Source organism: Zea mays, chromosome 2 (genome assembly GCF_902167145.1).
Source record: "Zea mays cultivar B73 chromosome 2, Zm-B73-REFERENCE-NAM-5.0, whole genome shotgun sequence".
Taxonomy (NCBI): domain Eukaryota; kingdom Viridiplantae; phylum Streptophyta; class Magnoliopsida; order Poales; family Poaceae; genus Zea; species Zea mays.
This window is the reverse complement of record NC_050097.1, coordinates 242,207,931-242,230,711: the sequence shown is the minus strand read 5'-3', so window position 1 is coordinate 242,230,711 and position 22,781 is coordinate 242,207,931.

Sequence of the window (22,781 nt, the reverse complement as noted above, 5' to 3'; positions counted from 1 at the left end):
AGGGGCCGGACGGTCCGCGACCTGGCGTGAGGCGGAGGTGCTCTCTGGTCAGGCGCGGACGGTCCGCGGCACAGGGCCAGACGGTCCGCGACCTGGTACAGGAGCCCGGGTTCCCTGCCTGACGGCCGGACGGTTCGTGCCCTGGGGCCGGACGGTCCGCGCGTGCGCAGGGGCGGCGGAGGATCGCTGACGGCGCCTGGATCTCGCTCCCGGGAGGGACCCCGTCGGGGAGGAGAGATCCTATGAGTTGTCTAGGCTCGGGCAGGCCGACCTAGACTCCTCTAATCGACGTAGAGTCGAGGAGAGGCGGAGAATTTGGGGATCGAGAGGCTAAACTAGGGCTAAACTAGAACTAGACTAGAACTACTCCTAATGCATAAGTTAAAAAACGAGTAATAGACTGGATTTGATCGATTGTTGGGGGTTCAATCGACCGTAGCCCTTCATCTATATAAAGGGGAGGTCTGGATCCGTTTCCAACTGTTTCCCGAGTTAATCCCGCGGTTTTAGGTAACAAATCCCACGAGAAACTAGGAACCCTAACTGACTCTGCGCGCGCGCGGACCGTCCGCGCCACCACCGCGGACAGTCCGGACCGTCCGCCGGCTCTTTTTAGCCTTCAACATATGCCCCCCTGCTTTTTGGTGCAGTTTGACGAACCAAAAGCATATGAACTAAACCTGATGTAAGTCATCGGCTTTTCAAAATAGAGATCATTCAATAAAGCACCAATGTATAAAGGTCGTTTTGGATCGTGTCTTTCTCGGCCATGACCATTTGATCAATGGATCAAAATGAATAGAATGGAGGTGCCCCCCAGCCTGGATAGACAAAGGGACTATACATGTACCATGAATTCATCGTCATGCTATTCCACATCTGGGTAGGACAATATACCGACGATGAATAAACGGGTAGAAAGTACCCTGGTCTCATAGGATGAACAGACGATGCTTGTCGCGTCGCCTTTTGGGCCGTTTTGTTCGGCCGTTTCGTTTTAGTATGTGACCGGGGTTTCTTTGTTGACCGATCACGTGGAACGGTCTTTTTGCTAGCATTTTTGGAGAGCAACTGATCAAAAGTAGGGTCGGCTTTGATCAGCCGACTATATGTGCTTTGACCTTGCGTCTTTTTCCTTGCTTCGTGTAGAGGTTGACGCCTTTGGTCATAGGTGGACTGTCCGGCTGAGTTAGCCGGACCGTTTGTCTGAGCACCGGATTGTCCGCACGTAAGTGCCGGACCATCTACGATGCTCGGGCTAGGCTGATGTGTTTGGTTCATTGACTGTGCCTGCCCCCCGGCGTCTTCGGACTTTTTAGCCTTCTCGTCCGAAGCCTTTCGAGCAATCTCCTTTTATGATATATCTGTCATGCGAGGATCACCAATGACGATGCCCTTGCCTTTGCCTTTATCGGCCATTTCGGGCCGAACCAAGACCCTTTTGCATGTGAGTTCTATTGTATTAACAGGAAAGGGTTGTGTGTCTACTTGCATCTCCTGAAAAGCCAATTGACCCTCATTTATGGCCGATTGTATCTGTCGACGAAAAACATTACAATCATTGGTGGCATGAGAAAAGAAATTATGCCACTTACAATGAGCATGCCTCTTTAATTCATCAGGAGGAGGAATAGTATGAGTTAATTTAATGTTGCCGTTTTTCAGTAACTCGTCAAATATTTTATCGCATTTGGCAACATTAAACGTAAACTTAACTTCTTCTTGTCGATTCTTTCGAATCGACTGTAAAGCAGAACACGGTGAAGGTTTAGCTTGCCCTGGCCAAACCAGTTCAGCGGTGTATACATCCGTGGATTCATTGTCCGAGTTATCGTATCCCACTAGATGCATCTTATGGCTAGCCGATTTTGATGTTTCCTTACTTCGGCTTTCACAGGTCATAGCCCGCTGGTGCAAGTGCACTAGCAAAAAGAATTGGGTGCCATCTAATTTTTCTTTTAAGTAGGGTCGCAACCCATTGAAAGCCAACCCTGTTAGTTGTTTTTCTGCGATATGGATTTGAAAGCATCGGTTTCTAGTATCCCGGAACCTCCGGATATAATCATTAACCGATTCTTCAGGCCCCTGTCGGACTGAGGCTAAGTCAACCAATTCTAATTCATGTTCTCCTGAGAAGAAGTGTTCATGAAATTTCTGCTCTAATTCTTCCCAAGAGTTAATAGAGTTTGGTGGCAAGGCTGCGTACTGAAAGGGAATTAGGCTTACACCTAGTTCCTAAATAATTTTGGTGGTTGAAATGCCCAACACAAATTATTGGACTAACTAGTTTGCCCAAGTGTATAGATTATACAGGTGTAAAAGGTTCACACTCAGCCAATAAAAAGACCAAGTTTTGGATTCAACAAAGGAGCAAAGGGGCATCCGAAGGCACCCCTGGTCTGGCGCACCGGACTGTCCGGTGTACCACCGGACATGTCCGGTGCACCAGGGGGACTCAGACTCAAACTCGCCACCTTCGGGAATTCCCAGAGGCGACTCGGCTATAATTCATCGGACTGTCCGGTGTACACCGGACAGTGTCCGGTGCGCCAAGGGAGGTCGGCCTCAGGAACTCGCCTGCTTCGGGAAACTCCAACGGCTAGTCCACTATAATTCACCGGACTGTCCAGTGCGACTCCGGAGCAACGGCTACCTCCGCGCCAACGGCTCTCTGCGGTGCAATAAATGCGCGCGCAGCGCGCACAGATGGCAGGCGTGCCCATACTGGCACACCGGACAAGGAACAGTAGTTGTCCGGTGTGCACCGGACACCTTGGAGGGCCCACAAGTCAGAAGTTCCAACGGTCAGAATCCAACGGCAGTGATGACGTGCAGAGGGCACCGGACTGTCCGGTGTGCACCGGACTGTCCGGTGCGCCATCGAGCAGACAGCCTCCCAACGGCCACTTTTGGTGGTTGGGGCTATAAATACCCCAACCACCCCACCATTCATTGCATCCAAGTTTTCCAACTTCCAACCACTATACAAGAGCTAGCATTCATTGCAAAGCACACCAACAAGAGATCAAATCCTCTCCCAATCCCATTCAAAACCCTAGTGACTAGAGAGAGTGATTTGTAGTGTTCATTTGAGCTCTTGCGCTTGGATCGCTTCTTTTCTTTCTTGATTCTTTCTTGTGATCAAACACTCACTTGTAATTGAGGCAAGAGACACCAATTGTGTGGTGGTCCTTGCGGGAAGTTTGATTCCCAAGTGATTTGAGAAGAGAAGCTCACTCGGTCCGAGGGACCGATTGAGAGAGGGAAGGGTTGAAAGAGACCCGGCCTTTGTGGCCTCCTCAACGGGGAGTAGGTTTGCAAGAACCGAACCTCGGTAAAACAAATCCGCGTGTCACACTCTTCATTTGCTTGCGATTTGTTTTGCTCCCTCTCTCGCGGACTCGTTTATATTTCTAACGCTAACCCGGCTTGTAGTTGTGATTATTTTTGAGAATTTCAGTTTCGCCCTATTCACCCCCCCTCTAGGCGACTTTCAATTGGTATCAAAGCCCGGTGCTTCATTAGAGCCTAACCGCTCGAAGTGATGTCGGGAGATCACGCCAAGAAGGAGATGGAGACCGGCGAAAAGCCCACTACAAGCCACGGGAGCACTTCATCGGAAGAGTCCCGCACCAAGAGGAAGGAGAAGAAGAAAGACTCCTCCAAACGGAAGGAGAAAAAGTCTTAATCTTCTCACCACAAAGAGAAGAAGGAAAAATCGTCTTCCCACAAGCCGCATCGGAAAGGCGACAAGCACAAGAGGATTAGGAAAGTGGTCTACTACGAGACCGACACTTCATCAACATCGACCTCCGACTCCGATGCGCCCTCCGTCACTTCTAAGCGCCAAGAGCGCAAGAAGTATAGTAAGATCCCCCTACATTATCCTCGCATTTCTAAAAATGCACCTTTACTTTCCGTCCCATTAGGCAAACCACCAACTTTTGATGGTGAAGATTATGCTAGGTGGAGTGATTTAATGCGATTTCATCTAACCTCACTCCACAAAAGTATATGGGATGTTGTTGAGTTTGGTGCACAGGTACCATCCGTAGGGGATAAAGATTATGATGAGGATGAGGTGGCCCAAATCGAACACTTCAACTCTCAAGCGACAGCAATACTCCTCGCCTCTTTAAGTAGAGAGGAGTGTAACAAAGTTCAAGGGTTGAAGAGCGCCAAGGAGGTTTGGGATGTGCTCAAAACCGCGCACGAAGGAGATGAGCTCACAAAGATCACCAAGCGGGAGACGATCGAGGGGGAGCTCGGTCGGTTCCGGCTTCGCAAAGGGGAAGAGCCACAACACATGTACAACCGGCTCAAGACCTTGGTGAACCAAGTGCGCAACCTCGGGAGCGTAAAGTGGGACGACCACGAAATGGTTAAGGTTATTCTAAGATCTCTCATTTTCCTTAACCCCACTCAAGTTCAATTAATTTGTGGTAATCCTAGATATACTAAAATGACCCCCGAGGAAGTTATCGGGAATTTTGTAAGTTTTGAGTGCATGATCGAAGGCTCGAGGAAGATCAACGAGCTTGATGATCCATCCACATCCGAAGCTCAACCCGTCGCATTCAAGGCGATGGAGGAGAAGAAGGAGGAGGCTACACCAAGTCGACAACCTATAGACGCCTCCAAGCTCGACAATGAGGAAATGGCGCTCGTCATCAAGAGCTTCCGCCAAATCCTCAAGCAAAGGAGAGGGAAAGACTACAAGTCCCGCTCCAAGAAGGTTTGCTACAAGTGTGGTAAGCCCGGTCACTTTATTGCTAAATGTCCATTATCAAGTGATAGTGACAGGGGCGACGACAAGAAGGGGAGAAGAAAGGAGAAGAAGAGGTACTACAAGAAGAAGGGCGGCGATGCCCATGTTTGTCGGGAGTGGGACTCCGACGAAAGCTCTAGCGACTCCTCTGACGACGAGGACGCCGCCAACATCGCCGTCACCAAGGGACTCCTCTTCCCCAACGTCGGCCACAAGTGCCTCATGGCAAAGGACGGCAAAAGGAAGAAGGTTAAATCCAACTCCTCCACTAAATATGAGTCTTCTAGTGATGATAATGCTAGTGGTGAGGAAGAAAATTTGCGTACTCTTTTTGCCAATCTTAATATGGAACAAAAGGAAAAATTAAATGAGCTAATTAGTGCCATCCATGAGAAGGATGATCTCTTGGACTCTCAAGAGGACTTCCTAATCAAGGAAAATAAAAAGCATGTTAAGGTTAAAAATGCTTATGCTCTAGAAATTGAGAAATGTGAAAAATTATCTAGTGAGCTAAGCACTTGTCGAGAGATGATTGACAACCTTAGAAATGAAAATGCTAGTTTAAATGCTAAGGTTGATTCACATGTTTGTAATGTTTCAATTTCCAATCCTAGAGATAATAATGATGATTTGCTTGCTAGGATTGAAAAATTAAACACTTCTCTTGCTAGCCTTAGAATAGAAAATGATAATTTGATTGCTAAGGCTAAAGATTTTGATGTTTGCAATGTCACTATTTCTGATCTTAGAGATAAAAATGATATATTACGTGCTAAGATTGTTGAACTTAATTCTTGCAAACCCTCTACATCTACTATTGAGCATGTATCTATTTGTGATAGATGTAGAGATATTGATGTTAATGCTATTCATGATCACATGTCTTTAATTAAACAACAAAATGATCATATAGCAAAACTAGATGCTAAAATTGCCGAGCACAACTTAGAAAATGAGAAATTTAAATTTGCTCATAGCATGCTTTATAATGGGAGACGCCCTGGCATTAAGGATGACATTGGCTTCCAAAGGGGAGACAATGTCAAAATTAGTGCCTCTCCTAAAAGATTGTCAAATTTTGTTAAGGGCAAGGCTCCCATGCCTCAGGATAACGAGGGTTACATTTTATACCCTGCCGGTTATCCCGAGGACAAAATTAGGAAAATTCATTCTAGGAAGTCTCACTCTGGTCCTAATCATGCTTTTATGTATAAGGGTGAGACATCTAGCTCTAGGCAACCAACCCGTGCCAAGTTGCCTAGAAAGAAAACTCCTAATGCATCAAATGATCATACCATTTCATTTAAGACTTTTGATGCTTCTTATGTGCTTACTAACAAATCCGGCAAGGTAGTTGCCAAATTTGTTGGGGGCAAACACAAGGGGTCAAAGACTTGTGTTTGGGTACCCAAAGTTCTTGTGTCTAATGCCAAAGGACCCAAAACTGTTTGGGTACCTAAAGTCAAGAACTAAAATTGTTTTGTAGGGTTATGCATCCGGGGGCTCAAGTTGGATACTCGACAGCGGGTGCACAAACCATATGACAGGGGAGAAGAAGATGTTCTCCTCATATGAGAAAAACCAAGATCTCCAAAGAGCGATCACATTCGGGGATGGAAATCAAGGTTTGGTCAAAGGTTTGGGTAAAATTGCTATTTCACCTGACCATTCCATTTCCAATGTTTTTCTTGTTGATTCATTAGATTACAACTTGCTTTCTGTTTCCCAATTATGTCAAATGGGCTACAACTGTCTTTTTACTGATGTAGGTGTCACTGTCTTTAGAAGAAGTGACGATTCAATAGCATTTAAGGGTGTGTTAGAGGGTCAGCTATACTTAGTAGATTTTGATAGAGCTGAACTCGACACATGCTTAATTGCTAAGACTAACATGGGTTGGCTCTGGCACCGCCGACTAGCCCATGTTGGGATGAAGAATCTTCATAAGCTTCTAAAGGGAGAACACATTTTAGGATTAACAAATGTTCATTTTGAGAAAGACAGGATTTGTAGCGCATGCCAGGCAGGGAAGCAAGTTGGAGTCCATCATCCACACAAGAACATCATGACGACCGACAGGCCGCTTGAGCTTCTCCACATGGATCTATTCGGCCCGATTGCTTACATAAGCATCGGCGGGAGTAAGTATTGTCTTGTAATAGTGGATGATTATTCTCGCTTCACTTGGGTATTCTTTTTACAGGAAAAATCTCAAACCCAAGAGACCTTAAAGGGATTCTTGAGACGGGCTCAAAATGAGTTCGGCTTAAGGATCAAGAAAATAAGAAGCGACAACGGGACGGAGTTCAAGAACTCTCAAATTGAAGGCTTTCTTGAGGAGGAGGGCATCAAGCATGAGTTCTCTTCTCCCTACACCCCTCAACAAAATGGTGTAGTGGAGAGGAAGAATCGAACTCTATTGGACATGGCAAGAACCATGCTTGATGAGTACAAGACACCGGACCGGTTTTGGGCCGAAGCGGTCAACACCGCCTGCTACGCCATCAACCGGTTATATCTTCACCGAATCCTCAAGAAGACATCATATGAACTCCTAACCGGTAAAAAGCCCAACATTTCATACTTTAGAGTTTTTGGTAGCAAATGCTTTATTCTTGTTAAAAGAGGTAGAAAATCTAAATTTGCTCCTAAAACTGTAGAAGGTTTTTTACTTGGTTATGACTCAAACACAAGGGCATATAGGGTCTTTAACAAGTCCACTGGACTAGTTGAAGTCTCATGTGACGTTGTGTTTGATGAGACTAACGGCTCTCAAGTAGAGCAAGTTGATCTTGATGAGATAGGTAATGAAGAGGCTCCATGCATAGCGCTAAGGAACATGTCCATTGGGGATGTGTGTCCTAAGGAATCCAAAGAGCCTCCAAATGCACAAGATCAACCGTCATCCACCACGCAAGCATCTCCACCAACTCAAAATGAGAATGAGGCTCAAGTTGATGAAGGGCAAAATCAAGAAGATGAGCCACCTCAAGATGATGGCAATGATCAAGGGGGAGATGCAAATGATCAAGAAAAGGAGGATGAGGAAGAACCAAGGCCGCCACACCCAAGAGTCCACCAAGCAATCCAACGAGATCACCCCGTCGACACCATCCTCGGCGACATTCATAAGGGGGTAACTACTAGATCTTGAGTTGCTCATTTTTGTGAACATTACTCTTTTGTTTCCTCTATTGAGCCACACAGGGTAGAGGAAGCTCTCCAAGATTCGGATTGGGTGGTGGCGATGCAAGAGGAGCTCAACAACTTCACTAGAAATGAGGTATGGCATTTGGTTCCACGTCCTAACCAAAATGTTGTAGGAACCAAATGGGTCTTCCGCAACAAGCAAGATGAGCATGGTGTGGTGACAAGGAACAAAGCACGACTTGTGGCCAAGGGATACTCCCAAGTCGAAGGTTTGGATTTCGGTGAAACCTATGCACCCGTAGCTAGGCTTGAGTCAATTCGCATATTATTGGCCTATGCTACTTACCATGGCTTTAAGCTTTATCAAATGGACGTGAAAAGTGCCTTCCTCAACGGACCAATCAAGGAAGAGGTCTATGTTGAGCAACCTCCCGGCTTTGAAGACAGTGAGTACCCTAACCATGTATATAGGCTCTCTAAGGCGCTTTATGTGACACCCACTTTGTAAATTGCTAGGATAATGCCAGTAGAGGAACAATTTCTCCTTATGTGAGTTTGACCTTTATGTACCATCACATGTGAACACCATATTTAAAAACAAATAACTGTTAAGATATATGCTACCAAAACATGCATCATGCTGGGTTTTCATGTTGTGTGCATTTTGTGACAACATAAAAAAATGTGACAAGAAATATATTAAAAATCCCAAAAGTGGAATTTAAGTTCTAAAGGAAATTTAGAATTTGAGAAAAGAGAAGAAATACTATACAAATGAGATAAAATAGATATATAAAATAACTAGATGTGGTTATTTAAATTTAACCTAAGTATGAACTCCCCAAATATAAACTCAAATTTTGAATTTGAATTTGAAAAGGAAAGAGAAAGAGAAAAGAAAAATAGAAATGAAAAAGGAATTGAAAAAGGGAAAATAAAAATAAGGGAAAACCTCATCTGGGCCAAAACCCATTTGTCTCGGCCCACCAAACCCCGCATGCGCCAGTCCACTACTGCCCTCATCCACTGGTCGATGGGGCCGCTCAGCAGACCAGCCAGCACTTCCTGTGTTTGCTTCACTGGCGCGTGGGCCCCTCCTATCAAGTTTATCCCCTTCCCCTGTCCGGTCCGGTGTTGAGCGAATTCCTCCGTGGATCTCTCCGGTCATTCCGCCACCGCCTTGGTTGTTGGATCGACCGAGTTTCTTGCCACCAAATTCTGTGAAATCCACTGCTCCAGTGAATAACTACCGTGTCGGCTGCCTTCCCCAGTTCCCCTCCTCTCCATTTCTCCCCTTCTGACCACCCATGGCGCTCGGCACCCAGTGTCTCTGCTCACCCTTGGCGACCGAACAGGTGAACCACCCACTCCTTTCCGCCGTCCTCTAAGGGCCATCCAGTTGCACCTACGCGTGAGCTCTCCCTTCAACACTCCAGTGCCCGAGCTCCCTCCCCTGTGGCCTCCGCTCGGTGCGCCCCTCTCTGCTCCTCTGCCGTGTCCCTGCTAGCGCCTGCCGTCAACCACCCGCCGTCCGAGCAGACACCGGGCGCCAGCAAACTACGTGGAGGAATCGCTATGCCATACTGTGGTCGTGGGGTTCCTCAACCACGCTCTTCGTCGCCGCGACGCGTAGGCCACCGCCCGCCATTGTTGCCCCGTTCCTGCACCGACGTTCGGTGGTCGGGATTGGGTCTTGGGCGCTCTACGGCGTGTGTGGATTGTGTGTGTGGAGTGCCCAATGTGGGGAGCGACCCGAGCCCCTGGAATTCCTCGTCGTACCTCACCGCCGCTGCAACTCCGCTCCGCGCGGTGGACTGGGTACCTTCGCGGCCAAATCCCTGGTGAGCCATCCCCTATCGCACTCGCGCTAGCTGTAATTTCATTTTTTTTGCACATCACCGTAGGTTAGCTTCACCGGATCGACGGATTAGGTGGCTCTCCGGTGAGCGTGCCGCCGTGGGGGATGACGGCCCGCTGTGGCGAGTCCCGGGTTAGGAAGAAGCACGTGCACGCGTCAGATCTTGACGGACGGTCAGGATTAGATCGTGGCATATCGGTTTGCGTAAATGCGATCTGGATCGTTGATGCGGACGTGAACGGCTTAGATCAATATTGGTGCGTGGTTGTCCTTTGTGCGTTGAGATCGGATCTAACGGTCGGAGCGGATTATACGTGTTCATGACACGTGGGTTTAATCTGGAGCGTCGGTGGTCGATTGTGTGGACCAGATCGCTCCATACCCCTTCGGTCCACATTTCACAAAAGAACCCCTGCGTCTTTCTAAAATAGAACCCGTCGTCCTGGGGTAGTGTGCACTGGGTCTTAGGAATTTTATCCCCGTGACCCCTGCGCTTCCCATTAATTGAGGCCCAGTCCAGAGATGTTTAAAAACAGAGAAATAATTATAGAAATTTATTTTTAATACAAAAACAAATCTAGAAACTTGTAAAATGCATAGAAAATTCATTTTAACTCCAAATTGAACCATTCCAATTTCTAAAATTTTGTAATAATATTCTCTATCATTTAGTGTCACTGTTTTGACATGAATTCTGTTAGAAAATTTATTTATCATTTAATCCTATTTCAAGCACATTAAATCTTAGGAAATCCATAACTTGAAATCTATAACTCCAAATTTAATGATTCCAGTTCCTATGATCTCATTTTAATGTGTAGATTTTTATTGTGTATTTTATTCACATGTTTGGTGCAATGTTAATTTTTGTTATACTATGTATGTATTGTGTTGATGCGAGTAGACGAGCAAGCCACCGTGGAAACTGAGGTTCAACAAGTAGAGATAGCTGAGCAGGAGCTCATTGAAGGCAAGTTGTGCCCTTGATCACTTACTTTTTCCCAGCCATGTTCTTATTAATTTTAATGATCTGCATAGGATAATTTTGATGGGAGCCTTTATGTTACCCCAGTTTTGATTACCTCTATACCTTGTTCACCCCTGAAATATTTTTGGGTAGTACTTGCTATTGCTTTATGTGGATTGGGTATGGAGATACACTATTCATGATTATTCTGTTATTAACTTGTTACTATTATTGTTCATGTTAAGATCATTAAATTAATGGGAACATGGAGCGACCACCCGGGAAAACAGTGCTACCACAAGGGTATAATGGGACGCCCTTGGCTGACTAATTAGGAAAGCTAGTGGAAGACTACCTTACCCGAAAGGGGCAAGGGCAGTAGGGGAGAGGTCAGTGCGGGGAGGTCTCTGGTTGATTTTGCTGCGATGGCTGTCAGCCAGGAACCCTGTACTGGATCTTCCTATAAACTGTAGCGGGTTTTCGGAAGCTAGTGGAACTTTGTAAAGGCCTCGTAGTGGATCCCTAGCCATTCACCTCGGTAGTGTCTAAGGGCCTTGCAAACCCAGGCGACATGGGATACACGACTTGTGGGTAAAGATGCGCAACCTCTGCAGAGTGTAAAACTAGTATACTAGCCGTGCTCACGGTCATGAGCGGCTCGGACCCTCACATGATTAATTATGGAACTTAAATTTAATTTGACATCTGCATTGCATTTGGGATTATTTTACTATTACTTTTCTTTATTATTATTAAGAATTGGTATTTACTTACACTTAGTAATTGCTAATAAAATTTTGACCAACTTATAAAAGCAATGCTCAGCCTCAGCCTTTATTCCATTGATTAGCCTTACACTACATGAACTCCCACCTTTGGTGAGTTCATGCCACATTATTCCCCACGACTTGTTGAGCTATGAACGTATGTGAGCTCACTCTTGCTGTCTCACACCCCCCCCCCCCCCACAGGAGAAGAACAGGTGGTTCAGGAGGAGCCACAAGGCGAGGAGTTTGATCTGATCTAGGTGGCGTTTCTCAGTCGACATTGGCGCCAACGATCCTTAGTTCGTTTTATATTTATCTTTATTTTGTAATAAGTCTTCCGCTATGTAATAAATACTCTGATGTTTTGTGACATTTATCTCTATACACTCTGTTATTATATATGTTGTCTTCTTGGCGCATGTATGAGATGCACCCGGCTTTGTTCCTTAAAACCGGGTGTTACAGAAGTGGTATCAGAGGAAATGTTGACTGTAGGACGAAACCTAGATAGAAATGGACAAAACCCTTATCTACTTATCTTACTCTGATTCATTCCATACTTACCTTATCTTGATCCTATCTCACCTTCTACTGTTCTACTCTGATCATTCTTACCTTTTCTACTCTTAGACAAGATGGATTTCACACCTTGGAATCCTACATTTATAACCTTTTTAAGAGATAGGAGACCTAAAAAAAAAGAAATTAAAAATTATTTTCTCTATTAAAAATGTTGGTTGATTGTTCTGCTGATCAATGCCTGATTTGCTTCTTTGATTGATTGAAATAGTATAGTTGGGCATCTTAGCATGTACCACCATAAGGTAATGTATTAGCTTTAGTGGATAACACACTAATCTACTTAGCTAATAAATCCCCCGCAGTAACATTTCTCGTAATTACTCGCCTTGTCTACAATTCTTCCTTTCTTACCCTGTGTTCCTAACCCAGATGGGCGACCCCTATAGTGTTAGAAGAGAACACTATAGATGTGATCCTTGGTATGTCGTGGTTAAGAAAGGTAAAGGCAGTTTATACATTGTGCTAAAGGAACCATAGAAGTCACCAGTTCCAAAAGAGAAAGATTTAAAGTTGGAATTGCAGTAACTACCGCCACCAAACAAGCGGCATTCTTGGTCGATGGGAAGTTTGTTGGTGACAACATCCGTGTGGTTAAGGATTTTCTGGATGTCTTTCCAGAGGAGTTATCAGGGATGCCACCAGATACGGAAGTTGAGTTTGTCATAGATCTCTTACCTGGAACTGCTCCTATTTCTAAATGGCCATATAGGATGTGTGTACAAGAGTTAAAAGAACTCAAGAAGCACTTAACGGAGTTGCAAGAGGCTGGTTACATTCGTTCGAGTCTTCACCTTGGAGAGCACCGGTTTTGTTTGTACAGAAGAAGGATGGATCACAGCGGATGTGTGTGGATTATAGATCTCTTAATGATGTTACGGTGAAGAACAAGTATCTGTTACCCCGTATTGAGGATTTATTTGATCAGATGAGAGGAGCCGGGGTATTCTCGAAGATTGATCTCCGATCGGGATACCATCAGATGAAGATTAGACCATCGGATATTCCCAAGACATCTTTCTCGACTCGATATGGATTATATGAGTTCTTTGTTATGTCGTTTGGATTAGCTAAGGCACCAGCTTATTTTATGGATCTGAAGAATAAGGTGTTCATGATTTGGATAGATTCGTCGTGGTTTTCATCGATGATATTCTTATTTATTCCAAGAGTGATAGTGATCATGAGAAATATCTGAGATTGGTGTTACAGAAGCGACGAAATAATCAACTCTACGCCAAGTATAGCAAATGCGAGTTTTGGATTGGCGTGGTGCCCTTTCTTGGACATATCATTTCTAATGTAGGGATTTCAGTGGATCCTGCTAAAGTAAAGGAGATAATGGAGTGGAGAGTGCCCACTACAGTTACTGAGGTCCAGAGTTTCTTGGGACTTGCAGGATATTATTGGAGATTTATTGAAGGACTTTCTAAGTTTGCTAAGCCTATGACCTCACTTTTGGAGAAAGGAAGAGAATTCAAGTGGGATGAGAAATGCCAAGAGAGTTTTGATCAATTGAAGGAGAGATTGATGTCTCCACCAGTATTGATTATGCCAGATCTGCAGAAGGGATTTGACATTTACTGTGATGCATGTGGCCAAGGACTTGGATGTGTGCTTATGCAAGATGGTCATGTGATTGCCTATGCATCTCGTCAGTTGCGCAAACATGAGTTGAACTACCCCACTCATGACTTGGAATTGGCTGCCGTTGTGCATGCACTTAAGATTTGAAGACACTATATCATGGGGACCAAATGCCAAGTGTATACAGATCATAAGAATTTTAAGTATATATTCACTTAGAAGGATCTCAACCTTAGGCAACGCCGTTGGTTGGAGCTTGTTAAGGATTATGATTTGGAGATTCACTATCACCCGGGCAAGGCAAATTTGGTTGCAGATGCCTTTAGTCGCAAGGAGCATGTTCATTCAGCTATTGTTGCCCAGTTACCCGATGAGATTGTTGAGGATTTCAGGAGACTTAACCTGGGGATAGTTACTCATACTGAAGGAGTTACTATTGATGTGGAACCTACTTTGGAGCAAGAGATCCGCAAAGGACAAATTGGTGATGCTAAAATAAAAGAGATTAAGGATCTGATTACTGAAGGTCGAGTTCCGGAATTTACGGAAGATGAGCAAGGCACGATATGGTTCAAGAATCGGATTTGTGTTCCCGATACTAATAGTCTTCGGGAAACCATATTAAAGGAGGCCCATGACTCAGATTATTCTATTCATCCTAGTAGTACCAAGATGTATCAGGATTTGAAGCAAAAATGCTAGTGGTATGGATTGAAGAGAGATGTGGCTACACATGTGGCTATGTGCGATGTGTGCCAAAGAGTTAAGACCGATCACCAAAGACTAGCTGGACTATTACACCCACCAAAGATGTCCAAGTGGAAGTAAGAAGAGACTGATATGGATTTTATTACTGGATTGCCTCGCACCCAGAAAGGATATGATGCTATATGGGTGACTGTGGATAGACTGACCAAAGTGGCTCATTTCATTCCGGTCAAGACTACTTATAAGGGATCTCAATTGGCAGAGTTATATATGGCTCAGATTGTGTGATTACGTAGAGTATCAAAGGAGATCATTTTGGATAGAGGATCACAGTTTACCCCCAGATTTTGGAAAAGTTTTCATGAGAGAACGAATGCGAAGTTGAATTTTAACACAGCTTACCATCCTCAGACCGATGGACAAACTAAAAGGACTAATCAAGTATTGGAAGACATGTTGAGAGCTTGTGCCCTTCAGCATGGTAGTAGTTGGGATAAGAGTCTACCGCATGCGGAGTTCTCATATAATAATAGTTACCAGGCCAGTCTGAAGATGTCACCGTTCGAGACCCTATATGGCAGGAAATGCAGGACTCCTCTATATTGGATCAGACTAGGGGAAGACAATTCTTTGGACCTGAACTTATTCAAGAGGCAGAAGAACAAGTCCGTATAATTCGGAAGAATTTAAGGGTAGCTCAGACCAGATAAAGGAGCTATGCTGATAATAGAAGGAGACCACTGGAATTTGAGGAAGGTGATCATGTGTACCTCAAGGGGTCACCACTTCGTGGAATGAGGAGATTCAAAGTCACGGGCAAATTGTCCCCTCGCTTTATTGGACCATTCGGAGTTTTTAGGCAAGTTGGAAAGATGGCCTATTAACTCGAGCTACCTGATAGTCTATCTGATATGCATAATGTATTCCATGTGTCTCAATTTAAGAAGTGTCTCCGTGTCCCTGAGAAACAGATACCAATGGAAGAGCTCAGTGTTCAAGGTGATTTGACTTACACGGAGTACCCGATCAAGATTTTGGATACTTTGACTCGGGTTACGAGAAATAAGGTGATAAAGATGTGCAAAGTTCAATGGAGCCACCACGGTGAAGATGAAGCAACTTGGGAAAGAGAAGAAGAGCTTCGTATAGATTTTCCCCACCTTTTCTCTAGTTCTTCTTAAATCTCGAGGACGAGATTATTTTTAAGGGGGGTAGGATTTGTGACACCCACTTTGTAAATTGCTAGGATAATGCCAGTAGAGGAACAATTTCTCCTTATGTGAGTTTGACCTTTATGTACCATCACATGTGAACACCATATTTAAAAACAAATAACTGTTAAGATATATGCTACCAAAACATGCATCATGCTGGGTTTTCATGTTGTGTGCATTTTGTGACAACATAAAAAAAATGTGACAAGAAATATATTAAAAATCCCAAAAGTGGAATTTAAGTTCTAAAGGAAATTTAGAATTTGAGAAAAGAGAAGAAATACTATACAAATGAGATAAAATAGATATATAAAATAACTAGATGTGGTTATTTAAATTTAACCTAAGTATGAACTCCCCAAATATAAACTCAAATTTTGAATTTGAATTTGAAAAGGAAAGAGAAAGAGAAAAGAAAAATAGAAATGAAAAAGGAATTGAAAAAGGGAAAATAAAAATAAGGGAAAACCTCATCTGGGCCAAAACCCATTTGTCTCGGCCCACCAAACCCCGCATGCGCCAGTCCACTACTGCCCTCATCCACTGGTCGATGGGGCCGCTCAGCAGACCAGCCAGCACTTCCTGTGTTTGCTTCACTGGCGCGTGGGCCCCTCCTATCAAGTTTATCCCCTTCCCCTGTCCGGTCCGGTGTTGAGCGAATTCCTCCGTGGATCTCTCCGGTCATTCCGCCACCGCCTTGGTTGTTGGATCGACCGAGTTTCTTGCCACCAAATTCTGTGAAATCCACTGCTCCAGTGAATAACTACCGTGTCGGCTGCCTTCCCCAGTTCCCCTCCTCTCCATTTCTCCCCTTCTGACCACCCATGGCGCTCGGCACCCAGTGTCTCTGCTCACCCTTGGCGACCGAACAGGTGAACCACCCACTCCTTTCCGCCGTCCTCTAAGGGCCATCCAGTTGCACCTACGCGTGAGCTCTCCCTTCAACACTCCAGTGCCCGAGCTCCCTCCCCTGTGGCCTCCGCTCGGTGCGCCCCTCTCTGCTCCTCTGCCGTGTCCCTGCTAGCGCCTGCCGTCAACCACCCGCCGTCCGAGCAGACACCGGGCGCCAGCAAACTACGTGGAGGAATCGCTATGCCATACTGTGGTCGTGGGGTTCCTCAACCACGCTCTTCGTCGCCGCGACGCGTAGGCCACCGCCCGCCATTGTTGCCCCGTTCCTGCACCGACGTTCGGTGGTCGGGATTGGGTCTTGGGCGCTCTACGGCGTGTGTGGATTGTGTGTGTGGAGTGCCCAATGTGGGGAGCGACCCGAGCCCCTGGAATTCCTCGTCGTACCTCACCGCCGCTGCAACTCCGCTCCGCGCGGTGGACTGGGTACCTTCGCGGCCAAATCCCTGGGGAGCCATCCCCTATCGCACTCGCGCTAGCTGTAATTTCATTTTTTGCACATCACCGTAGGTTAGCTTCACCGGATCGACGGATTAGGTGGCTCTCCGGTGAGCGTGCCGCCGTGGGGGATGACGGCCCGCCGTGGCGAGTCCCGGGTTAGGAAGAAGCACGTGCACGCGTCAGATCTTGACGGACGGTCAGGATTAGATCGTGGCATATCGGTTTGCGTAAATGCGATCTGGATCGTTGATGCGGACGTGAACGGCTTAGATCAATATTGGTGCGTGGTTGTCCTTTGTGCGTTGAGATCGGATCTAACGGTCGGAGCGGATTATACGTGTTCATGACGCGTGGGTTTAATCTGGAGCGTCGGTGGTCGATTGTGTGGACCAGATCGCTCCATACCCCTTCGGTCCACATTTCACAAAAGAACCCCTGCGTCTTTCTAAAATAGAACCCGTCGTCCTGGGGTAGTGTGCACTGGGTCTTAGGAATTTTATCCCCGTGACCCCTGCGCTTCCCATTAATTGAGGCCCAGTCCAGAGATGTTTAAAAACAGAGAAATAATTATAGAAATTTATTTTTAATACAAAAACAAATCTAGAAACTTGTAAAATGCATAGAAAATTCATTTTAACTCCAAATTGAACCATTCCAATTTCTAAAATTTTGTAATAATATTCTCTATCATTTAGTGTCACTGTTTTGACATGAATTCTGTTAGAAAATTTATTTATCATTTAATCCTATTTCAAGCACATTAAATCTTAGGAAATCCATAACTTGAAATCTATAACTCCAAATTTAATGATTCCAGTTCCTATGATCTCATTTTAATGTGTAGATTTTTATTGTGTATTTTATTCACATGTTTGGTGCAATGTTAATTTTTGTTATACTATGTATGTATTGTGTTGATGCGAGTAGACGAGCAAGCCACCGTGGAAACTGAGGTTCAACAAGTAGAGATAGCTGAGCAGGAGCTCATTGAAGGCAAGTTGTGCCCTTGATCACTTACTTTTTCCCAGCCATGTTCTTATTAATTTTAATGATCTGCATAGGATAATTTTGATGGGAGCCTTTATGTTACCCCAGTTTTGATTACCTCTATACCTTGTTCACCCCTGAAATATTTTTGGGTAGTACTTGCTATTGCTTTATGTGGATTGGGTATGGAGATACACTATTCATGATTATTCTGTTATTAACTTGTTACTATTATTGTTCATGTTAAGATCATTAAATTAATGGGAACATGGAGCGACCACCCGGGAAAACAGTGCTACCACAAGGGTATAATGGGACGCCCTTGGCTGACTAATTAGGAAAGCTAGTGGAAGACTACCTTACCCGAAAGGGGCAAGGGCAGTAGGGGAGAGGTCAGTGCGGGGAGGTCCCTGGTTGATTTTGCTGCGATGGCTGTCAGCCAGGAACCCTGTACTGGATCTTCCTATAAACTGTAGCGGGTTTTCGGAAGCTAGTGGAACTTTGTAAAGGCCTCGTAGTGGATCCCTAGCCATTCACCTCGGTAGTGTCTAAGGGCCTTGCAAACCCAGGCGACATGGGATACACGACTTGTGGGTAAAGATGCGCAACCTCTGCAGAGTGTAAAACTAGTATACTAGCCGTGCTCACGGTCATGAGCGGCTCGGACCCTCACATGATTAATTATGGAACTTAAATTTAATTTGACATCTGCATTGCATTTGGGATTATTTTACTATTACTTTTCTTTATTATTATTAAGAATTGGTATTTACTTACACTTAGTAATTGCTAATAAAATTTTGACCAACTTATAAAAGCAATGCTCAGCCTCAGCCTTTATTCCATTGATTAGCCTTACACTACATGAACTCCCACCTTTGGTGAGTTCATGCCACATTATTCCCCACGACTTGTTGAGCTATGAACGTATGTGAGCTCACTCTTGCTGTCTCACACCCCCCCCCACAGGAGAAGAACAGGTGGTTCAGGAGGAGCCACAAGGCGAGGAGTTTGATCTGATCTAGGTGGCGTTTCTCAGTCGACATTGGCGCCAACGATCCTTAGTTCGTTTTATATTTATCTTTATTTTGTAATAAGTCTTCCGCTATGTAATAAATACTCTGATGTTTTGTGACATTTATCTCTATACACTCTGTTATTATATATGTTGTCTTCTTGGCGCATGTATGAGATGCACCCGGCTTTGTTCCTTAAAACCGGGTGTTACACTTTATGGGCTCAAGCAAGCCCCAAGAGCATGTAGGCCTGCTAATGGCAAAAAATCCAATCCACTCCCACCCATACCCAAATCTAATTACTTTGATATCCATCCCACACCCAACCAAAAATACTAGAGGGAAGTTAAACCCAACCCATCCAATAACATTATTGATCCCAAACCAACCCGTAATTGGGTGGAAACCCATGGAAAACCCGTGGGTTTAACTTATTGTCTCACATCAAGCCAACTGCATATACATTTTAAAAATCACATTTTAAAGCAGTAAATTAATTCAAATGAAAAAGTTTTCAACTATAAATTTGTATAACTCATCATGATGTACATTTTATATTTTGAACATTTCTTCATATGATAAACTAAAAATAAATTTGTTCATAAAACCTATATCTCTCTCATAATTTATGGAACTACAAGAGATATGTATAGAATTTGTGCATATTGTTAGAACTATCATGTGAGATGAACAAATGATCAAACAACCAAAATAAACTTTGTAGATCTTAAAAAGTTATAGAAGTTTGTAGTTGACAACTTTTTTATTTGAAGTCATATTGTCAACGAAAACTATGCCTGAATTTAAAAAATTTAAAATTTGAATTTTGAAAACAACCTCGAAAGAAAAAACCATCAACATGAAAGTTGTAGGTATTGAAGAGTTATGAAACTTTGTAGTTGACAATGTTTTGGTTTGAAATCATCTTGCCATGCAAAACTATGTTTGAATTTTGAATTTTAAATTTTTCAAACTACCTCGGATGGAAAAACCACCAAAATAAAAGTTGTAGGTCTTGAAATGTTATGAAACTTTATAATTGTCAACTTTTTTATTTGAAATCATCTTATCATTGAAAAATTCGTGTGAAGTTTTCAAATTTAAAATTCAAATTTTGTAAACGGTCTCGGATGTAGAAACTATTAAAATAGAATTTGTAGATATCAAAAAGTTATGCAACTTTATAGTTGGTCACATTTTTAAATAAAATTGTACTGATAAAATGGTATAGTATAGTGTGTTGTGTGTGACTAAAGAAATCAAAGACTTCTCTAAACCTGAAATAAAATGGTACTGATTAAGGTGGTAGTCTGATTGGTGAATACCCATGGAAACTCATACCTATACAAATCCATCTATACCCATGGGTATCCACCATTTTGACCCGCAATATAAAATAAACCCACCCAACCCAACCCGTTAATAATTAAAACACATCACAACCCACCAAAACAAAACCATTTCTTAAACCCACCTAAAATACCCATTTACACCCACCCCATTTGCAGGCCTAAGAGCATGGTATGAATGCCTAAGAGATTTCCTTATTGCTAATGGCTTCAAAGTCGGCAAGGCCGATCCTACACTCTTTACTAAAACTCTTGAAAATGACTTATTTGTATGCCAAATTTATGTTGATGATATTATATTTGGGTCTACTAACGAGTCTACATGTGAAGAGTTTAGTAGGATCATGACTCAGAAATTCGAGATGTCAATGATGGGGGAGTTGAAGTATTTTCTAGGATTCCAAGTCAAACAACTCCAAGAGGGCACCTTCATCAGTCAAACGAAGTACACTCAAGACATTCTAACCAAGTTTGGGATGAAGGATGCCAAGCCCATCAAGACACCCATGGGAACCAATGGGCATCTCGATCTCGACACGGGAGGTAAGTCCGTGGATCAAAAGGTATATCGGTCGATGATTGGTTCATTACTTTATTTATGTGCATCTCGACCGGACATTATGCTTTCCGTTTGCATGTGTGCAAGATTCCAATCCGACCCTAAGGAATCCCACCTTACGGCCGTCAAACGAATCTTGAGATATTTGGCTTATACTCCTAAGTTTGGGCTTTGGTACCCTCGGGGATCCACATTTGATTTGATTGGTTATTCGGATGCCGATTGGGCGGGGTGCAAAATCAATAGAAAGAGCACATCGGGGACTTGCCAGTTCTTGGGAAGATCCTTGGTGACTTGGGCTTCAAAGAAGCAAAATTCGGTCGCTCTTTCCACCGCCGAAGCCGAGTATATTGCCGCAGGTCATTGTTGCGCGCAACTACTTTGGATGAGGCAAACCCTGCGGGACTATGGTTACAAATTAACCAAAGTCCCTTTGCTATGTGATAATGAGAGTGCAATCAAAATGGCCGATAATCCCGTCGAGCATAGCCGCACTAAGCACATAGCCATTCGGTATCATTTTCTTAGGGATCACCAACAAAAGGGAGATATCGAGATTTCTTATATTAACACTAAAGATCAATTAGCCGATATCTTTACCAAGCCTCTTGATGAACAAACTTTTACCAAACTTAGGCATGAGCTCAATATTCTTGATTCTCGCAACTTCTTTTGCTAGATTGCACACATAGCTCATTTATATACTTTTGATCATATCTCTTTTATATGCTATGACTAATGTGTTTTCAAGTCTATTTCAAACCAAGTCATAGGTGTATTGAAAGGGAATTGGAGTCTTCGGCGAAGACAAAAGGCTTCCACTCCGTAACTCATTCTTCGCCATCACTCCAAGAAAAGGACCTTGTCTTTGGGGGAGAGAGTAAAAGCCCAAAGCAAAAGGACCGGACCTCGTCTTTGGTATAATCTTAACTCATTCATTTATGACCAAAGGGGAAGAAAAGCACTTCTAGGGCTCTAATAATTCCGTTTTTGGCGATTCATGCCAAAGGGGGAGAGAGTATGAGCCCAAAGCAAAAGGACCGCACCACCACCAATTTCAAAAACTTAGTGCTTTCCAAAAGTATTTTTCAATTGGTATCCTATTGTGTTCAAAAGGAAAAGAAAATTAGTTTTTCAAAAATGTATGTCAAAATCCTCTTGAACACTAAGAGGTGGATCTCCTTTAGGGGGAGTTTTGTTAAGTCAAAGGAAAAGCATTTGAAACAGGGGGAGAAAATTTCAAATCTTGAAAATGCTTTGCAAACTCTTCTTCATTTACCTTTGACTATTTGCAAAAGAACTTTGAAAAAGATTTACAAAAGAGTTTGCAAAAACAAAACATGTGGTGCAAGCGTGGTCCAAAATGTTATATAAGAAAGAAACAATCCATGCATATCTTGTAAGTAGTTACATTGGCTCAATTCCAAGCAACCTTTACACTTACATTATGCAAACTAGTTCAATTATGCACTTCTATATTTGCTTTGGTTTGTGTTGACATCAATCACCAAAAAGGGGGGAGATTGAAAGGGAATTAGGCTTACACCTAGTTCCTAAATAATTTTGGTGGTTAAAATGCCCAACACAAATTATTGGACTAACTAGTTTGCCCAAGTGTATAGATTATACAGGTGTAAAAGGTTCACACTCAGCCAATAAAAAGACCAAGTTTTGGATTCAACAAAGGAGCAAAGGGGCATCCGAAGGCACCCCTGGTCTGGCGCACCGGACTGTCCGGTGTACCACCGGACATGTCCGGTGCACCAGGGGGACTCAGACTCAAACTCGCCACCTTCGGGAATTCCCAGAGGCGACTCGGCTATAATTCATCGGACTGTCCGGTGTACACCGGACAGTGTCCGGTGCGCCAAGGGAGGTCGGCCTCAGGAACTCGCCTGCTTCGGGAAACTCCAACGGCTAGT